Below are 18,993 nucleotides of genomic sequence, written 5' to 3'. Positions count from 1 at the left end.
TGAAATAAGTCAAGCAGAGAGAGTCAATTATCATATGGTTCCACTTATTTGTGGAGCATAACAAATAACATGGAGGACATGGGGAGATGGAGAGGAGAAAGAAGTTGAGGGAAATTGGAAGGGGAGGTGAACCATGAGAGACTATGGACTCTGAAAAACAACCTGAGGGTCTTGAAGGGGCAGGGGGTGGGAGGTTGGGGGAACAAGGTGGTGGGTATTAGGGAGGGCACATATTGCATGGAGCACTGGGTGTGGTGCAAAAACAATAAATACTGTTACACTGAAAAGAAATTAAAAAAAAAGAAAAAAATAGTTTCTGTTGATTTCACTTTAAGTTGGGATCTTCATACCAGCTCCTACAACTTTTTTTTTTTTTTCATTTGGGAATCATCCTTTATGTAAATATGAATTTAATTCTGTCAATGAAATTATGAGCCACAATTTTGTTGTGACAAACATATTGTGGTAATACCTGACACACCTTACCTAAGTGAAAATGGTATTCCTTCCAGAAAAAGTAACTTTTTGCTACATATCATATATTCCCAGTGATTGAAATGGTAAGTAAAAGTCCATATTCATTAAATTTGTATTTTATATGGTTCATAGACATATCATATCCTGGAAGTATCTCGGGTTTTTACAGGCACTGGTTTACTGGTTTTCATGGGCCATTATAAAATAGAGACCATCAATCCCTCATCCACATCCCACAGATATCAAAGAATTATTCTTTACGTATCTGATTCCACTAATTCCATAACACAGAAAAAAACTCCTTTTTTATTCATATGACATGGGCTGTCAGAGAGTAACGCTAAAATTCACAGTGCTCTATGATAACCAGCCATAACATATGTTAAAGTTTTCCTGATTTTACTACTTCTCCTAAGATTTGAGCTTCTTAGTTCTTTAAGCCTTAGCTCTTTATGCATTCCTGCCACTGAAATTTAAAGACATTATATTTCTTAGTGATTAGAATATCCAATAGTTCTTTCTGAGTGAAGGTATAAACTTAATCCCAGCCTTGTTAATGAGTATGGAAGAGTCATTATTCATTCAGTGCATTCAATTAGAATTTTGTCTTCTACCCAGGCTGATTTCCTTCTAGAGCTAGTCCTCTATAAACAAACTCTCTCTAGTGTCTTTATTTGAACTGCCAAGTTTTTGTTTTGTTTTGTTTTGGTTTGGTTTTGGTTTTGGTTTTAAATATCATAATTATGGGGCTCATGGAAAAATACTTCAAGGAGATTCCATATCCCATAACCAACTCTTGTAATTCTTGCAAAATATTTGGCACAGGGAGACTAGTCAGTGCTGATTAATATGCCACACATTGTTGAGATTACATGTTAATTAAGTATGTATAGATTTGTCTGCTCCCCAAAATAATGTGAGTCATGAGACTCCCAATCAAGTATAGTCTATCACCAAATACAATATAGTTGTGTCATAAGGCTCCCCATAAATGTTCCCTGTGTACCTCTGAAGCAGAGGTATTTGGTTTTTTGTTTTGTTTTAAAGATTTTATTTATTTATTTGACAGAGAGAGATCACAAGTAGGCAAAGAGGCAGTCAGAGAGAGAGAGAGAGGAGGAAGCAGGCTCCCTGCTGAGCAGAGAGCCCGATGCGGGACTTGATCCCAGGACCCTGGGATCATGACCTGAGACGAAGGCAGCGGCTTAACCCACTGAGCCACCCAGGCGCCCCAGGAGCAGAGGTATTTGTAATTTCAGTACAATAAATCACACCCAAATGCCCAATCCCTGAGGATTTTTGGGTCCCATTTTTGCATTCTTTAAATTAATTTCATCCACATTCATACTGATATATTTATTTATTTATTTATTTTTTGATTTTTTATTTTTTATAATCATATATTTTTTATATACATATATTTTTATCCCCAGGTCTGTGAATCACCAGGTTTACACACTTCACAGCACTCACCAAATCACATACCCTCCCCAATGTCCATAATCCCACCCCCTTCTCCCCAACCCCCTCCCCCCGACTCTTAATCTCATACTGATATATTTAAAGGAACAGATGAGATCAAGCTGTGATACACCAAGTAGGCTGCCACTATCTGCTTTCCATATACTCAGGGAGCTATTTTAGCAATGCATTATCTTGATTTACGGTCACATGTGGTACCTAAATTCTGCTGTATAGCTTCTTCTGTTCTATACAGTTCATTGGATTGGTAGTATTTTCTGGAAAAAAAATGTGCATATATATGTGTGTGTGTGTGTGTGTGTGTAAACAAAGCCTGCAAATTGAATGGTAAGTGTGCTCACCTCCCCAAAAGAAGGCACTTTGTCATTTATTTTATCCAAATTTTATAGGTAACACATTCAAATCAGTAAGGTTTCCTTCTTCTTGTAGTAAACAGGCCATGTTCCATCAACATGGGCCATTTGAAGGAGAATGACAAAAGAGAGTTAAATATTATACCCTCTCTCTGAGCTGCTTGTGTAGAAATACTGTGTGCTTCCCTCCATGGCAATGTAATCTACTTGTAAACATCTTTCCCAACTACTATAATTCCATTCTATTTTCACACACTTTCTCCCAATATAAGGTTTTACAATTTTGACACATAATGTTTATACACAGAGCCAATAACAAGAGCCTTGTTAGCACATACAAACAAATGTCTTAGGGTTTGACAACCCTCAGGGGATTTCTCCCCTGTTTAGTTTTGAAGCTGCATTCACCTGAAGCCCTAATCTGGCTTCATGGGAGGAAGTAAAGACCCACCATAAATGTCTCTATGCAACATGGACTGTCAAAGTCAATGTCATAGATATCATGCCTTGGTCACTGATACAGCTTTCCTGCGATATACATAGATTTTAATTTGGCTTTAGGACCACCACTAAAAGTGAAACAAAATACAAGTTTTAGAGATGGGAAAGATATGTTAATGAATTCTCCCTCATTCCCTCATTACTAGCCCATGATCCCGTGGATTTAGTGACCTACTTCTCATTAGTCTCCGAAAACAATGATTTAACAAAATGAACTCTTAATAATTTTTGAGCAACAAACCCTTCATTTACATTTTTCACTGGGCCACACAAATTATGTAGTTTGTCTTGCCTATTGACATTGACTGCTTCATCCCACGCACTGATATAAATCTTTCAAATGGATCATAATCAATAGGTGCAAGAGGTGCAATTTGAGCCAGATTCCCGAGAATTTTGACCTACTGGCCCCACTAAATTCATTTCAAAAGGGCTCTAGTTGGAGTATTTTCTGATGTCTGATAGATTGCCTTGATCATAAGGACCTAATGTTACTGTCTGTGCTATCACCTAATCTTACACTTTTTTAAAATTTATTTTTAAATTTTTTATAAACATATAATGTATTTTTAGCCCCAGGGGTACAGATCTGTGAATCGCCAGATTTACACACTTCACAGCACTCAACCACAGCACACACTCCTCCAATGTCCATAACCCCACCACCCTCTCCTGAGCCCCCTCCCCCCAGCAACCTTCAGTTTGTTCTGCGAGATTGAGGGTCTCTTATGGTTGTCTCCATTCTGATTCCATCTTGTTGCATTTATTCTTTTCCTATCCCCCAAACCCCCCACATTGCATCTCCACTTCCTCATATCAGGGAGATCATATGATAGCTGTCTTTCTCCAATTGACTTATTTCGCTAAGCATAATACCCTCTAGTTCCATCCACATCATGGCAAATGACAAGATTTCATTTATTTTGATGATTGCATAGTATTCCATTGTGTATATATATATATATATAACCACTCTTCTTTATCCATTCATCTGTCGGTGGACATATAGGTTCTTTCCATAGTTTGGCTATTGTGGACATTGCTGCTATAACCATTCAGGTGTACGTGTTCCTTCGGAGCACTACATTTACACTTTTATGGTAAATACCCAGTAGTGTGATTGCTGGGTTGTAGGGTAGCTCTATTTTCAAATTTTTGAGGAACCTCCATCCTGTTTTCCAGAGTGGAAAACAGCTTGCATTCCCACCAGCAGTGTAGGAGGGTTCCCCTTTCTCTGCATCCTCGCCAGCATCTGTCATTTTCTGACTTGTTCATTTTAGCCATTCTGAATGGTGTAAGGTGGTATCTCATTGTGGTTTTGACTTGTATTTCCCTGATGCCGAGTGATGTGGAGCACTTTTTCATGTGTCTGTTGGCCATCTGGATGTGTTCTTTCCAGAAATGTCTATTCATGTCCTCTGCCCATTTCTTGATTGGATTATTTGTTCTTTGGGTGTTGAGTTTGCTCAGTTCTTTATAGATTCTGGACACTAGTCCTTTATCTGATATGTCGTTTGCAAATATCTTCTCCCATTCTGTCACCTGTCTTTTGGTTTTGTTAACTGTTTCCTTTGCCGTGCAAAAGCTTTTGATCTTGACGAAATCCCAATAGTTCATTTTTGCCCTTGCTTCCCTTGCCTTTGGTGATGTTCTTAGGAAGAAGTTGCTGCAGCTGAGGTCCAAGAGGTTGCTGCTTGTGTTCTCCTCAAGAATTATGATGGATTCCTTTCTCACATTGAGATACTTCATCCATTTTGAGTCTATTTTATTGTGTGGTATAAGGAAATGGTCCAACTACATTTTTCTGCATGTGGCTGTCCAATTTTCCCAACACCATTTGTTGAAGAGACTGTCTTTTTACCATTGGACATTCTTTCCTGGTTTGTCAAAGATTAGTTGACCATAGAGTTGAGGGTCTATTTCTGGGCTTTCTATTCTATTCCATTGATCTATGTGTCAGTTTTTGTGCTAGTACCATACTGTTTTGATGAAGACAGCTTTGTAATAGAGGTTGAAGTCTGGAATTGTGATGTCACCAACTTGGGCTTCTTCTTCTTCTTTATTTTTTTCAATATTCCTTTGGCTATTTGAGGTCTTTTCTGGTTCCATATAAATTTTAGAATTATTTGTTTCATTTCTTTGAAAAAAAAAATGGATGGGATTTTGATAGGGATTTGCATTTTGATAGGAATTGCATTAAATATATAGATAGCATAGACATTTTCACAATATTTGTTTTTCCAATCCAAGAGCATGGAACATTTTTCCATTTCTTTGTGTCTTTCTGAATTTTTTTCATGATTATCTTATAGTTTTCTGAATACAGATTCTTTGCTTCTTTGGTTAGGTTTATTCCTAGGTATCCTACAGTTTTGAGTGCAATTGGAAATGGGATTGACTCCTTAATTTCTCTTTCTTCTGTCTTGCTGTTGGTGTAAAGAAATGCAACTGATTTCTGTGCATTGATTTTATATCCTGACACTTTACCGAATTCCTGTACAAGTTCTAGCAGTTTTGGAGTGGAGTCTTTTGGGTTTTCCACATATGGTATCATACTTTTAACGCTTGTTTCTGTTCAGTAACAATAGTGGGTTAAATGGTGTTCCAATCAAATTTATGTCTGCTCAGAACCTAGGAGTGTCACCTCATTTGGAAATAGAATTTTTGCTGATGTAGTTAGTTAATATGAAGTTAGATTAGTGAAGGTGCTACCTCTGATGACCCCAAAGTCCTTATGAAAAGAAGAGAGAATACACAAAAGAGTTTGGTGTGAAAATAGTAGCAGAGATTAGAGTGATGGATCTGTAAGCTAAGGAACACCAAGGATTACTGGGAATAGCGGCCTCTAGGAAGGTGCAAGGAAGTATTTTTTCTAAAGCTTTCAGAGGGATATGGCCCTGCCAACATCTTTATTTCTGATTTCTAGCCTCCAAAACTGTAAAAGAGCAAATTTTTATTGTTTTAATTGACCTGATTTGTGGTCATTTGTTACAGCAGCCTTAGGAAACTTTTACAGTCATATTATCATTCAGAATTATTTCTACTGACTGTAAATAGAGGTAAACACAATGATGAATAATCAATCTTGCTAATATCAGAGTTTACTGCTTAATAGCAGGTTCTACAAGACAAAAATTAATTCTTAGAGTTTAAAGAATATTACTGGTTGCTCCATTATAATTATCAGGAATTTTACACATTGGGTTGTGCCTTGAATTTTGGCTGGCTTTATTAGCCATATTTATAATATGGTTGGCTATCACCCTTCACTCCTCTCCTACTTCTTCCTCTGAGAGAAATGATTATGACAGCATGAGTGTAGTGTATGAACTTTTTTTATAATTGGCTATTAATCTCTCTTTACCAGATTTATATATATGTGTGTATATATATATATATATATGTATACATATATTATATATATGTGTGTGTATATAATATATGTATACATATATATATATATATAGAATTAAATAAAATCCATGAGAAGACAGTAAATATACATTTGTTTTCATTCCACAAGATTTCAATGGTGACTAACTAGAATACAGAATCGGAATAGGAAAGAAGACATCAACCAGGTCAGCCAGCCAGGTTCCCAGCCAGGTCAGTAATGGTGTACACAGCCAGGTTCATGGTTATGTTACCTGCAGAGTCATAGAGGGAGGGGTCCATGCTTAGGAGGGTGCCAAGATCGGTTTAGCGTTCAGACATAGCTGTCTTGAAATTCTGAACAATTTCTGAGTAAGGGGCCTTGTGTTTTCATTTCACCCTCTTCTCATGAATTATGAAGCCACTCCTCAGGACATATCAATGCTTCTCAGCTTACTTTATTTCCTGTACAGTTTTCATCATATCAGGTGTAACTGAAGTATTCAAATGACCACCTTAATAGCCTCCTGTTAAAATCCAGGAACCATCTACCTTACTATTGACCAGTCAGAACTATTAAAAGGGAGTAAATAGAAGAAAAGCTTCCTTCTCAACCATATGCTTAATTAGAACAGTAACCTCTTACTGCCTCCTGGAATGTTGTGCTGCTCAATGTTTACCACTGAGGAGAGTTTGGGCACTTCCAAAGAATCCCATTTATCACTGTTAATTAAAACTCAACTAGCCTTAATCGCTCTGCTCTGTGAAAAGGGAAAATATGACTGTACTCGGTTTGTATATAATATCAATTCTAATTTTGTGGTCATGTAAAAGCAGTGTTCCTACATAATAGTCTCTCCAATCACACTTTTCAATTTGTAACTAATCTGTTTTTCCTCCCTCATGTTATTTCCATACAATCCAGGTTTCACCTTAGAAAATGTGTGATTACCATCCTTATTTCCCACAAGGGTTACTGTGCTTCCAATTCTCTATTCTAACAATTCTCAAACAGTTTGCATACTATCTAGGGTAACTTCACTCAAATTATTAACCATGTGGTCTTAGATTCCTGACTGGGGGTTGAATGAACAGATTTTAGCTCCTCATTTAGTCTTTTTCAAGTTCCTACTGGTTTTAACTAAGGGAGTAAATCCAGGCCCTGTTCAAGAATATCCTAGGGGATAAGTGTGGTCCTCTAGTAATCCCCCCCACCAACCCCATTTGAAAGTTGACAATAGGGCACCTGGGTGGCTCAGTTGGTTAAGCATCTGCCTTCAGCTCAGTTTGTGATCCTAGGATCCTGGGATAGAGTCCTGCATCCAGCTTTCTGCTCCTTGGGGAGCCTGCTTCTCCCTCTACCTCAGCCTCTTTCTCTTTCCCTCTGTCTCTCATAAATACATTAACAAAATCTTAAAAAAAAAAAAAAAAGAAAGAAAAAGAAAGAAAGAAAGCTGATTATACACTACAAATTCCTTATTGGGAAATCTATTAAAGCCACTGCTTTTTTTGAAAACTTATTTTTGTTTTCCCCTCGGCTTTAAAGTAGATTCTTTTTGGTGAGCTGGCTTTTACTTCTTCTTATTATTTTTAATTCCTTTCCACTGTGCTTACAACAATTTTTCCTCCACATAATCCCATGTGTAGTAGCTAAGCCTGAATGTCTGTCACTGCCTGTTGTATCTATTTTTTCTTCTCCCTTTCTTTTTCTTTTCCTTTCTTTCTTTCTTTGGGGTACCAATGCTTCTAAGGATACATAGGACCGTCATCTAGATAAGAAAGTGTCACCTGACCCCACTCACTGTACCTTTCAGCATCTATGTCAACAGCACTAAGATGAGAGAAAATGGAAAGCCCATGTAAGGTTATTTGACTTGTAACATTCCTCTCATGTGAAAAGGGGTGTCCCATAAGGGACTTAAAGCAGAAGGTTTATAATCTTTTTCAGGATAGTTCTGCCAAATCCTTCCTTAACCATAGCAGCAGACAGGATGTCATAGTATCTGAAAACAACTTTTCAAAAGTTTTTGTCTACTTAATGATTACTGATTAACTTGAGCAATCCCTCCCATGTGATATAGAATTCTGTTTTTAAGAATCCATGCCAACAATCCACCAATCTTTTGCTGATGACTGTGCAGTTCTTTAATAAAATGCCCTCAATATTCAGTCATTGCCTAATCATGGGCTTCAGTTACATGAATTGTTTTTCGAGTAATCTATGGCTTAGATCATTTCCAAGGAGACATGAGATTTCTCTAAGAAGCTGCAGAAAAATAAAGCCTTCCAGTAAAGCAAAATCCAATATTACAGATTGTTTACTCCACTATTAAATGTTAGACAAGAATTTTCTGTTTCTTTTGTCCTCATACTCTATTCCTTGCTACCAGATTGCAGTCTGTTTCCTCCACTATTTAATGCTAAGACTTATCCACCTTAATAGTCTCGAACTTTTGGCCACTGTACACTACATTGGTAGCCAAGCATTCTGGAATTCAAGCCTTATTCCATTTTTCCATTGCCTCTTATAACAAAGAAAAAGAGGTCTTTGGGGAAATGATTTGAGGATCTGAGAAACAGCCCTGCCCACAGTGCTAATCTGAGTTCACACCAAGTACTGGGTCATTGAAGAAGACTCTCAAATCAGAGATCTTGCTCAGTAAGAGCTTTACCAATAATTTCAAGAATACAAGGAGATCTTAGTGAAGGAGGGAAAGGTCCAGTCCCCAGGTATAGAACCCAGGTTCTTTTTTTGGTCATTTAATGAGCTCTGTCCCAAGTTTCTAGATATCATATATAAATAAAATGTTCAATTGCCTTATTTACACAGAGTGTTTTGTTAATCACAGAATATTTCTTTTTATGCTTATACAGTGGCCTACCTTACATGACACTTTCGTGAGAATTATGGCTTTAAGATTTTTGGTTCCCAGTTTGGTTATCATAAGCAATCCTAGATGACTCTGCATAGTCTGCTAAAATCACTTTATAAAGACTCTCCTGCTACCAAAAACTATTTAGTTTATTTTCTAGGAGTCCCACAATAGTGTATTTACACATTAGACCAATCACCTGTCTTTGTTTCCCAGGAGTTTCATTCCTGCACCTGCCCCAGTCAGGGGAGAGAATTAGTCAAAAGGTACCACGTTTCTCTTGCTACTCTTGAATCTTCATCTTCTGCACAGAATTTTCCTACCTGGCCTAACAATATGTTTAAGTTTGGCTAACTTTACTTGTACTCAATTTTTTAAAAAAGATTTTATTTATTTATTTGACACAGAGAAAGAGAGAGATCACAAGTAGGCAGAGAGGCAGGTGGGTGGGAGGCTCCCTGCTGAGCAGAAAGCCTGATGTGGGGGCTCAATCCCAGGACCCTGAAATCATGACCCGAGATGAAGGCAAAGGTTTTAACCCACTGAGCCACCTAGGTGCCCCCTACTCAATATTTTACATGTTAAAAATTTCATAAATATATATTGACCAGAAATCACACACACCTTGTTAAACACGAGATGCAATGAAATCCAGTTGATTCCACCCAATGATTTGTTTTTTGTTTTTTTGGGTTTTTTTCCATTTTATTTTATTTCTTTTTAGTGTTCCAAAATTCACTCTTTATGCACCAAACCCAGTGCTCCATGTAACAGTGTCCTCCATAATACCCACCACCAGACTCACACAACCCCCAAACTCCTCCCCTCCAAAACCCTGTTTGTTTCTCAGAGTCCACAGTTTTTCATGGTTTGTCTCCCCCTCCGATTTCCCCCACCCAATGTTTCTCTTTAGTCCTTGTCCTCATCTATATTCCTGTTGTTATTATTGTAGATAATGCTTTCATAAATTCACATCTGGGCTAATGCATTAATTTTAAAACTAGCTGCTATTGCTGCTGCTGCTGCTGCTTCTTCTTCTAGATTTAACTTCTTCAATATTTTCTACCCTGTAGTGCAATTCTGAGTATTCTAAAATAATTATCTGATCATTGAGCCCAGGTTCAACATCATTTACTCTCTGCCCATTTCATAAATTTAAATTTAATTCACAGTTCTTATTTCTTTTCTAATACATGTTAAATGATCATCTCCACAAAAAAAATTATTTGCTTTTCTATGAATATGCTTCATTCTTTCATGCATGAAGCCCTTCAAATATTTCAACCTTGGTTATCAAATAAATTTTTATTTACTAACCATGACTCACTTGGCAAAACTATAGCCTTGGTTTCATGCATGTCTCTACTAATTCTGAAACTATTTTCATTTAACTGAATGCAATTGGAGAAAATCATAAAACTAAGTCATGTTGACTGCTATTTCTCTAAAACTATGACCTTGAAAACCAAGTTGCCAAAGATTCTTCCATAATCCACCACTTTTTCTTTAATAAGATTTATTTGTAAATTGTTTTTTAATTTCAAACCTCTCACATCTTCTACAATCTCACTGCTCAATGATGATCTTGCTTCTTACGTCACTGAAAATTAAAGCAATCAGGAAGAATTGCACACAAGCTCCTACTGCCACATACATTTAATACCAGTATCATAACTTACATACTACTTGTCTAGCATATTACCATAAGACAGTGTTTTATTTTTTTATCATAATTTCTACTGACATAAAGAGCCAAATAATCATTTTGGGGGATGGGAGGTGAGAGTTGTCTTGTTCCTTATAGGAAATATACTACCATTCCTGGTCTCTCCTTTTTGAATCCAGTAATACCTCATTCACAAGTTGGGACAGTTAAAACTCCCTCCAAACATTCCCAAATGCTCCATTGGGAAACAAAATTGCTCTCTGTTGAGAATATTGCCGGAAAGGAAATACCCATGCTCCTATCTGAGGCCAATCTCTTTGCTTACCCATCACCTCTCTGTGATTACAAAAAGACCTCTTTCAAGGAATGTTTTCCTATCATTTATGTAATCAAATTTTTCCTCTTTACTGGATTATTTCAAAATCTGCAAATATGCTCTTAGTCCTTCCATCTTAAAAAAATAAATAAATAAACAACTAAAAACCTTTGCCTGTCACATTTTTCTTACCAGCTACCACCAGAGAACTTAATCCCTTCCTTATCAAAACCTCTCAAAAGAATCATTTATATTCCCTGTCCCCATATTTGTTCATTTCACCCTGTCTTAAATCTCCTCACACATTCTAAGTAAGCTTCTGCCCCACTCGTACTTCTTCTTACTCTCTTTTTCCACCTTACTTGATCTATTAGCAACATTTGATACCGTTTATCAGTACCTTCTCCTTCATCTACCTCCTGGGTTTCTTATTATGTCTGTAGCCCTTTTTTCCCTCTCTCTCAGTCTCTTTCACTGGTTTCTCCTTTGTTCCCATGGCTCTTAATGTTGGAATGCCCCAGTTCTCAGTACTTCATTTTTTTTTCCCCTTCATATTTATTTGCACTTGCTTTCTCAGTGATTTCACTCAATCTCAATGGCTTTATATGCAATCTAAATGCTAATGGCTCCAAAATTTATATTTCCATGCCTTATCTCTATCCTGAATTCCACACTCATAAATCCAGTTGCATCTTTTACATTTCTACTTCAATGTTATGATTATAATGGTCTATTTTTCCTCAAATCCATTTTTCACTCTTCCTTGCTCAGTTTATAACACAGAGGCCCTAACAGGTGGAGATTGTGTATCTCAGAATTTTCTGAAGTCTGGCCTTCAGGTGGGATTCAACAATGGAGATGTTAGATGAAATACAGGAAAAGGAAAAACCTAACTATTTTCTCAATCCCTTTCTATCATAGTGTCATCCCTGGTAACAGCTATATTTTTCCCATGACTCTGACTCCTTTTACACAGGTCCACTTTTTACATAGGTTTCAAGCAGCAACCCCTCTTTTCAGCTCCAATAATGAGGACTCCTAACCTTGCCTGTCCATCCAAAGAAGGTAGCATTTCTTCTTGTTGCTGTATAATTCTGGATTTCCTGTCTCCTGATAGCCTTTTAAAAAATGTATTTCTACCATCATTTTCTACACTAATTCTCTCTCGCTCGCTCTTTTTTCCTTTTTTCTTTCTTTCTTTCTTTTTTTCTTTTCTTTTTTTTTTTTTTTTTTTTTTTTTTTAATTCTCAGTGATTTCTATTCTCTTGCTTGGGCTTTCACTGCTTCAGATACCCAATAGACATCTCATAATAAATACACCTCAAAATAAATTGCTTATCTCCAGATCCCTCTCCCTTTCACATCTACTTATGTTTCTCATCCCATTTGATGGGTAACTCCATCCTTCTAGGTGCTTAGACCCAAAAGCTTGACAAATCTAGAATTTGACCATCTCCACTGGAATTGGAATCACTACTGTCCACCTCCTGAATAAACTCATTACTAATTGGGGTTTCTCTTTGAAAATGGCCCCCTTGTAATCAGTTATGAACACAATATCCATTGTGACCCTTTTCACATGAGGGTCAGATTATGTCATTTCTCTCCTTGGAAACTACAGCGGTTCTCCATCTCATTCACAGGAGTTGTCAAAGGCAGTGTGATGTTTAAAATTTTAACATTATGATTCTTATTATGCTTCTCAGATCATTATTACTCCACATCTCAAGCCTCACCAGATTTCTTGCACTTCTTCAAACAATCCAGGCACATGGCTCTCTTAGGCCTTAGCACTGGCTGTTCCCTCTGCCTGTGGTCTCTTCCCTCAGGTTTCTGTATGCTGCATCCCTCATTACTCTTAAGTTTCTGCTGAAATGCCACCTTTTCGATGATTTTAATATGGTCTTTCTATTTAACATTGCAACCTGCTCCCTGGACCAATATTAGAAACTAAATATGGAGAGATGAACATGATAGATATGTCTCTGCCCTCATAGTAACAACAATCTACAGGACAGTAAATAATAAATAAAACCTGGTGATTCACAGACCTGGGGATAAAAATATATGTATATAAAAAATATATGTTTATAAAAAATAAAAAAAAAAAAAAAACATAACAAAAAAAAAAATAAATAAATAAATAAATGTTGAATTATCTTCATGCTTTTCTAAACAAAAAGTGTGAATACTTTCAAGTTTATATTCGGAACTGCTTAATATGAATCAGTGAGTGGTGTTACTTTCTAAAAGTAATATGATCTTAGGTTGTTTCTGTTTTGTATTTAGAATGAGACCAGTTATAGTCTAAAGGCACATACTCAATATTTTATTTTGTAATTAATAACAAGAACTTCATTCTTTTTTTTTTTTTAAGATTTTATTTATTTATTTATTTGATAGAGATGACAAGTAGGCAGAGAGGCAGGCAGAGAGACAGGAGGAAGCAGGTTCTCCACAGAGCAGAGAGCCCGATACGGGGCTCGATCCCAGGACCCTGGGATCATGACCTGAGCCGAAGGCAGAGGCTTTAACCCACTGATCCACCCAGGTGCCCCACAAGAACTTCATTATTAAACATTTGCAGCATTCTGCTATGAGATTCTTCCCCTTCACACTCTAACCAGAGCTACTTTACAATCTCAACTAGTTCAACATCTTCACATAGTTTCCACTTACTGATAATTCCTTATTTTCTATGATCAGTGAAAGTTTATTTCATCATCTCCCTAGATTTATGTTCAATTTTCCTAGAAGAGCAACTTGATATGGATGTCTCAGTCTTCTCAATCTGCACATGTTCCAAGTTTAGGTTATTATCCTTCCCATCCTTAACCATTTCCAACTTGTTGCTCCTCCAATGATCTCAACTTGTATCCCTTATATTAGTTACAATAGACTAAGTTGTCTTTAGTAATAAATATTCTTCCAAATCTCACATTAAGTTTCTATTACTCAATGGCCAAAAGTATGTATGGACCAGGCAAACTCCTCCATCTGAAGTGTGTGGCCCTCAAAGTCAATAAAACAAAGGAAGAGAAATATAGAGGATTATATGAGATCTTTTAGAGGGCTGGACTTAAAGTGCGTTATAACTCTTCTGTCCAATTTAACTGGATGGCATTTAGACACTTGATTCTTTACTTCTCACATGGAACACAACCATCTTCTCCCCAAGGAGCACAGATTTTCATCCATTCTATATCCAGCACAAAACCTTGGGCTTCTGGGTGTCATAAGATAACATATATCAGGTTCTGAAGAGTCCCCATTTGTTTCAGGATATTACCTTCCATATCCTATATGAGAACAAGGGCAAGAAAATTCTAAAATCTCATTTAGAAAGGCAAGAATAAGAACTGCATAGAAGCACTGGGCTTTTGATGATTATGAAAGGCTCTTGGACAGAGAGTTGAATGATCTGTGTATTACAGACTGGTAAGTTCTTTGGTTAAACTGTGCTTTTGTTTTCTGGGAAAAACACCTATACAACAGTTTTTGTTACTTACCACTTACTTCTGTAAGGGAAGAATGATCTGGGAAAAACACCTATACAACAGTTTTTGTTACCTGCCACTTACTTCTGTAAGGGAAGAATGATCTTCACACTTTCCATGATCTTTTGTGATCTTTAAGTTTCCTCACCACCTACTTTCTGACTTCAAGACAATGCCACATATTTCAGTTTTATGTTACAATAGCCCTCAATACTTCCAACAACTTGGTATTTGTAAAGATGGATTATGATAACAACTAACTATTAAAACATCCACATATGACCTAGAAAATTTAAGAGGAAAGTCTGAAAATTATTTGCATGACTTCTACCCACATTTCATTAGCCAGAACTTGCTCACTGCATCTGGACATAATGACATATATATCATTCTACATTACCCAAGTCAGACATCCAAGCCACAGTTTTGGACTTTTCACTCTTAATAAAACACCTTCTTAGTCATCAATTTTGACTCAGCCTATCTGGGTAAATAGCTTTGACTTTCATCCAATTTTCACTTAGATTATTGCTAAAGACTTCTATCTTATTTCCCTACCTCAGGGTCAAACTTCTTTGATCCTTTGCTTTAATGTTGCCCAAATTATTTCTTGGAAATTGCCAATATCAATCTTCTGCTTTAAACTATCAATAGTGTCTATTGCCCAAGCCAGAAGTTCAAATTCCTTTAACTAGAACATTTTATGTGAACTAGCCTCCTATCTTCTCTATGACCTTATCCTCACCTACTGTAGCCCCTTAACTCAGTTTATATTCATCTCCTACTGGGAAAATTGACATTTCACTAATATGTTCTCTCAATGTTCCTTCTATTCTTAATTTAGAAGTAATTGCCACATTTTATTTGCTTATATTATTTTTCATCTATATTCACTTCAAACCCTGTGGTTTTTAAAGTATATAATTTGTTCACTGTTATATCAATACAGAAAGCCTAGGGAAAGAAGAATATGCAAAAAATAAAACCTCAAATGAATAATTTTACTTCCAATTCATTGATTATCAATTCAAGGTTTTTATGTTTTTTCTACAAAATCTATATGAGATTTTAAATTTTTATTACATTATTATATAATGTATATTTTACAATTTAAATATGATTTCAGCATCATTTACTATTATTATACTAAATATTCTATTTCTGCAGTCGATCACAGAGTCTATTTTATCCTTTCTATTACACTTGATTATATAAGAGATTGAAAACAGGAAATATGTACTTGAAACCAATAATGAGCACTACTTTAAAGTATTTCAAACTCTAAAAACGTAATGAAATAACTTAGAGAAAGAAAACAAATATTGGTGTCATCTTTCCTTTTAGTAGATTAGTGAGTAAATAAAATCATTCATTGAATACGGTTTTTGTCAGACATTTTTCCTGATCATATTTTCATATATATAATGAAAGGATATATAGGAAGTGTGTCTCATTAAAAATGAACAAGGGATGCCTGGGTGGCTCATTTGGTTGAGTGGCCAAGTCTTGATTTCAGCTCAGGTCATGATCTCAAAGTTGTGAGATCAAGTTCCATGTGGAGCTCTGTGTTGGGTGTGGAGGATGCTGACGATTTTCTCTCTCTTTCTCTCTCTGTCTCTCCCTCTCTAAACAAACAAATAAACCCCAATATTTAAAGTCTCAAATAAAGTAAAATTAGTTTTCCTTTTAAAAAATGTATAACTAAATATCTGTATTTTTTAGAAATACAGCCTTAATAATGCAGGTAAGAAATGACATTCTACAATATAAATTTCTAAATAATTTGGGATAAATGCAAAGGAATACATGAAGCAAGTATGGCGAAACCATGATAATTGTTGAATTTGGGTGATGGATACATGTAGATTTATTGAATTATTTAGTGTGGGTATGAAAATATGATAAAAATAAAATACAAAAAATGAAAATATATAAAACTTGAAATTTTAGAAGATATTAAAGTGTCTGTATACAGTGTTTATAGTACTATATTTGATTAGAGCCAGACTTTGTGGTATTTGATGAAATAAGTTCAAGTCTAAAATCTTTGGGGAGTTAATTCAAGACAGCAAAGACCATAGTACATAGGTATATCTAATGAATAATTAACTTGAGTAATATACTTATTTATATTTTAATTGTTTAGTATCCTTCTTTTATCTTTAATATATGATATTAAACTTATGCAAATATGATTTGCACCATAACTCAGGATCTATAATCTGAATTGGGCATACATTTATAATAGCATTATTTTACAATAGACGATCAACGTATATTGTTGGCTTATAGATTGATATTCACCTGAAAATATATTTTTCTTTTACATTTCTCTCAATTGCAGCAATTGTGATTAAACAAATGAAAGTTTAAAAATAATATTTTAAGGGCCCTTGGGTGGCTCAGTGAATTAAGCCTCTGCCTTCAGCTCAGGTCATGATGTCAGGGTCCTGAGATTGCGTCCCAAATCAGGCTCTTTGCTCAGCAGAGAGCCTGCTTACTCCTCTTTGCCTGCCTCTCTGCCTATGTGTGATCTCTGTCTGTCAAATAAATAAATAAAAATATTTTAAAAAATAATATTTTAAAGTGAAGTTAATATAAACATACTAATAATAAATAATAAGAATCACACAGGAGGTTCTAAACTTTATAAATTATAAATTTTATAAAATTTTAAATGCTTTATAAAATTATAAATGCTTAATGACTATACTTTTGAAGTTAAATAAATCCTATATAGGTATTTTCATTTTTCTAGATTATGATTTTTAATTTTATTTTTTATGTGATATTATAAATTGTCCTTGGTAGACCACTGCTTAATTTATTTCATTGAATCTTTTATGCCTAAAAAAGTGTGGGTTTTGTAATTTCTTAGACTAAGAGATAGCTATTTACATAGTGAAATGTTAAGCCTTATAAAGACACTGCCTATATTCAGTTCCAATTTTGTTTTTTGTTTCAGTATGCTGCTAGATATTTTATCTCATTTTATTCTATTTCTACCATTAGTATTTGATTAAATATTTCACCTGTGAGATGGAATGAACACATGTGAGCACACACTCCAGTTTAAGAATGTGAATTGTGTCAATACAGCTATTTTTCATTCATTATCTGCCATGTGAGGCAACTATACTCTTGATTTTTGTGTTTGGGATTTGTCTATTTTCTTAAAAGATAGCATGCTGTTAAAGGTCTATTTTTGGATCCAAATAGTCTGTATTTATCTTGTTGCTGTCATTTACCAGTCCCTATTTTATTATATTCCTAAGCTTTATCCATGGTTTCCTTTATGGAATGTAATTTTAGAAAGAGTGAGAAAAAGCAAAACAAGGAAATCTAGTGTTTTGGAAACAGAAATGAAAAAGCTAAACTTTATTTAATTTTCCCTTTCTGACTGAAATCCAAAACCTGAAATTACAAAAAATGAAATATTCATATCTCTTTCTGAAATGTAACCAATAAATTATCAACAATGACACTTTCATCATGTTAATCTGTGACTGTTAATATGCTCTTTGAAATATCTTGGGGTCCTAAATGGGCAAATGTATCCTAAATTTACCAAGGAAGGCAACAGTTTTAAATTACAAATTCGTCCCACTAATTTTTTTAATTAATTTATTATTTTTTTATTAATTTTTTATTTTTTATAAACATATATTTTTATCCCCAGGGGTACAGGTCTGTGAATCACCAGGTTTACACACTTCACAGCACTCACCAAAGCACATACCCTCCCCAATGTCCATAATCCCACCCCCTTCTCCCAAACCCCCTCCCCCCAGCAACCCTCAGTTTGTTTTGTGAAATTAAGAGTCACTTATGGTTTCTTTCAGCAAAATGAGAAGGTTTTTTTTTGTTTTTTTGTGTTTTTTTTTTTTGGTTAAGAACATTTGGCAGGAAAATAACTGAGTAGGACGGTCATTTTATATTTTGTTATCCAAATAAAGATCCCATATAGCTCAGTGGTAGAGCATTTGACTGCAAATAAAGATCCCAGATGATCTACTTCACCCTACCAATAATCTTAGGGAAAGAGTATCAGTCTCAGATAAAGGGATATGTGTAAAACACCATGGACTATGGGAAATAAAGAACGTCTCATACATGTCTACTCATTTAATAGGCTATATCTTTAAAGATGGGACCTGACCTGATAATGAGCTTTGGTTACTTGTAAATGGAGTCTTCAAATATGAAGACTGAAAGGCTGATAAGTAAGATCTTTTTTTTTTTAAATATATACACATATAGTTTTATTATATACAGATATACACAAATATATGCCTATATTATTTAAATATATACATACACAATATTTAATATTTCAATATATTTAATATCTAATACATGCTTATTAATATAAAATTATACATAAGTATATAATTATATATAAATATATATTTACTGTATTTAATATTTGACATTTAACTATAAACACATATATATT

Source organism: Mustela lutreola, chromosome 1 (assembly GCF_030435805.1).
Source record: "Mustela lutreola isolate mMusLut2 chromosome 1, mMusLut2.pri, whole genome shotgun sequence".
Lineage (NCBI taxonomy): Eukaryota > Metazoa > Chordata > Mammalia > Carnivora > Mustelidae > Mustela > Mustela lutreola.
Note: the sequence above shows the minus strand (reverse complement) of the source record.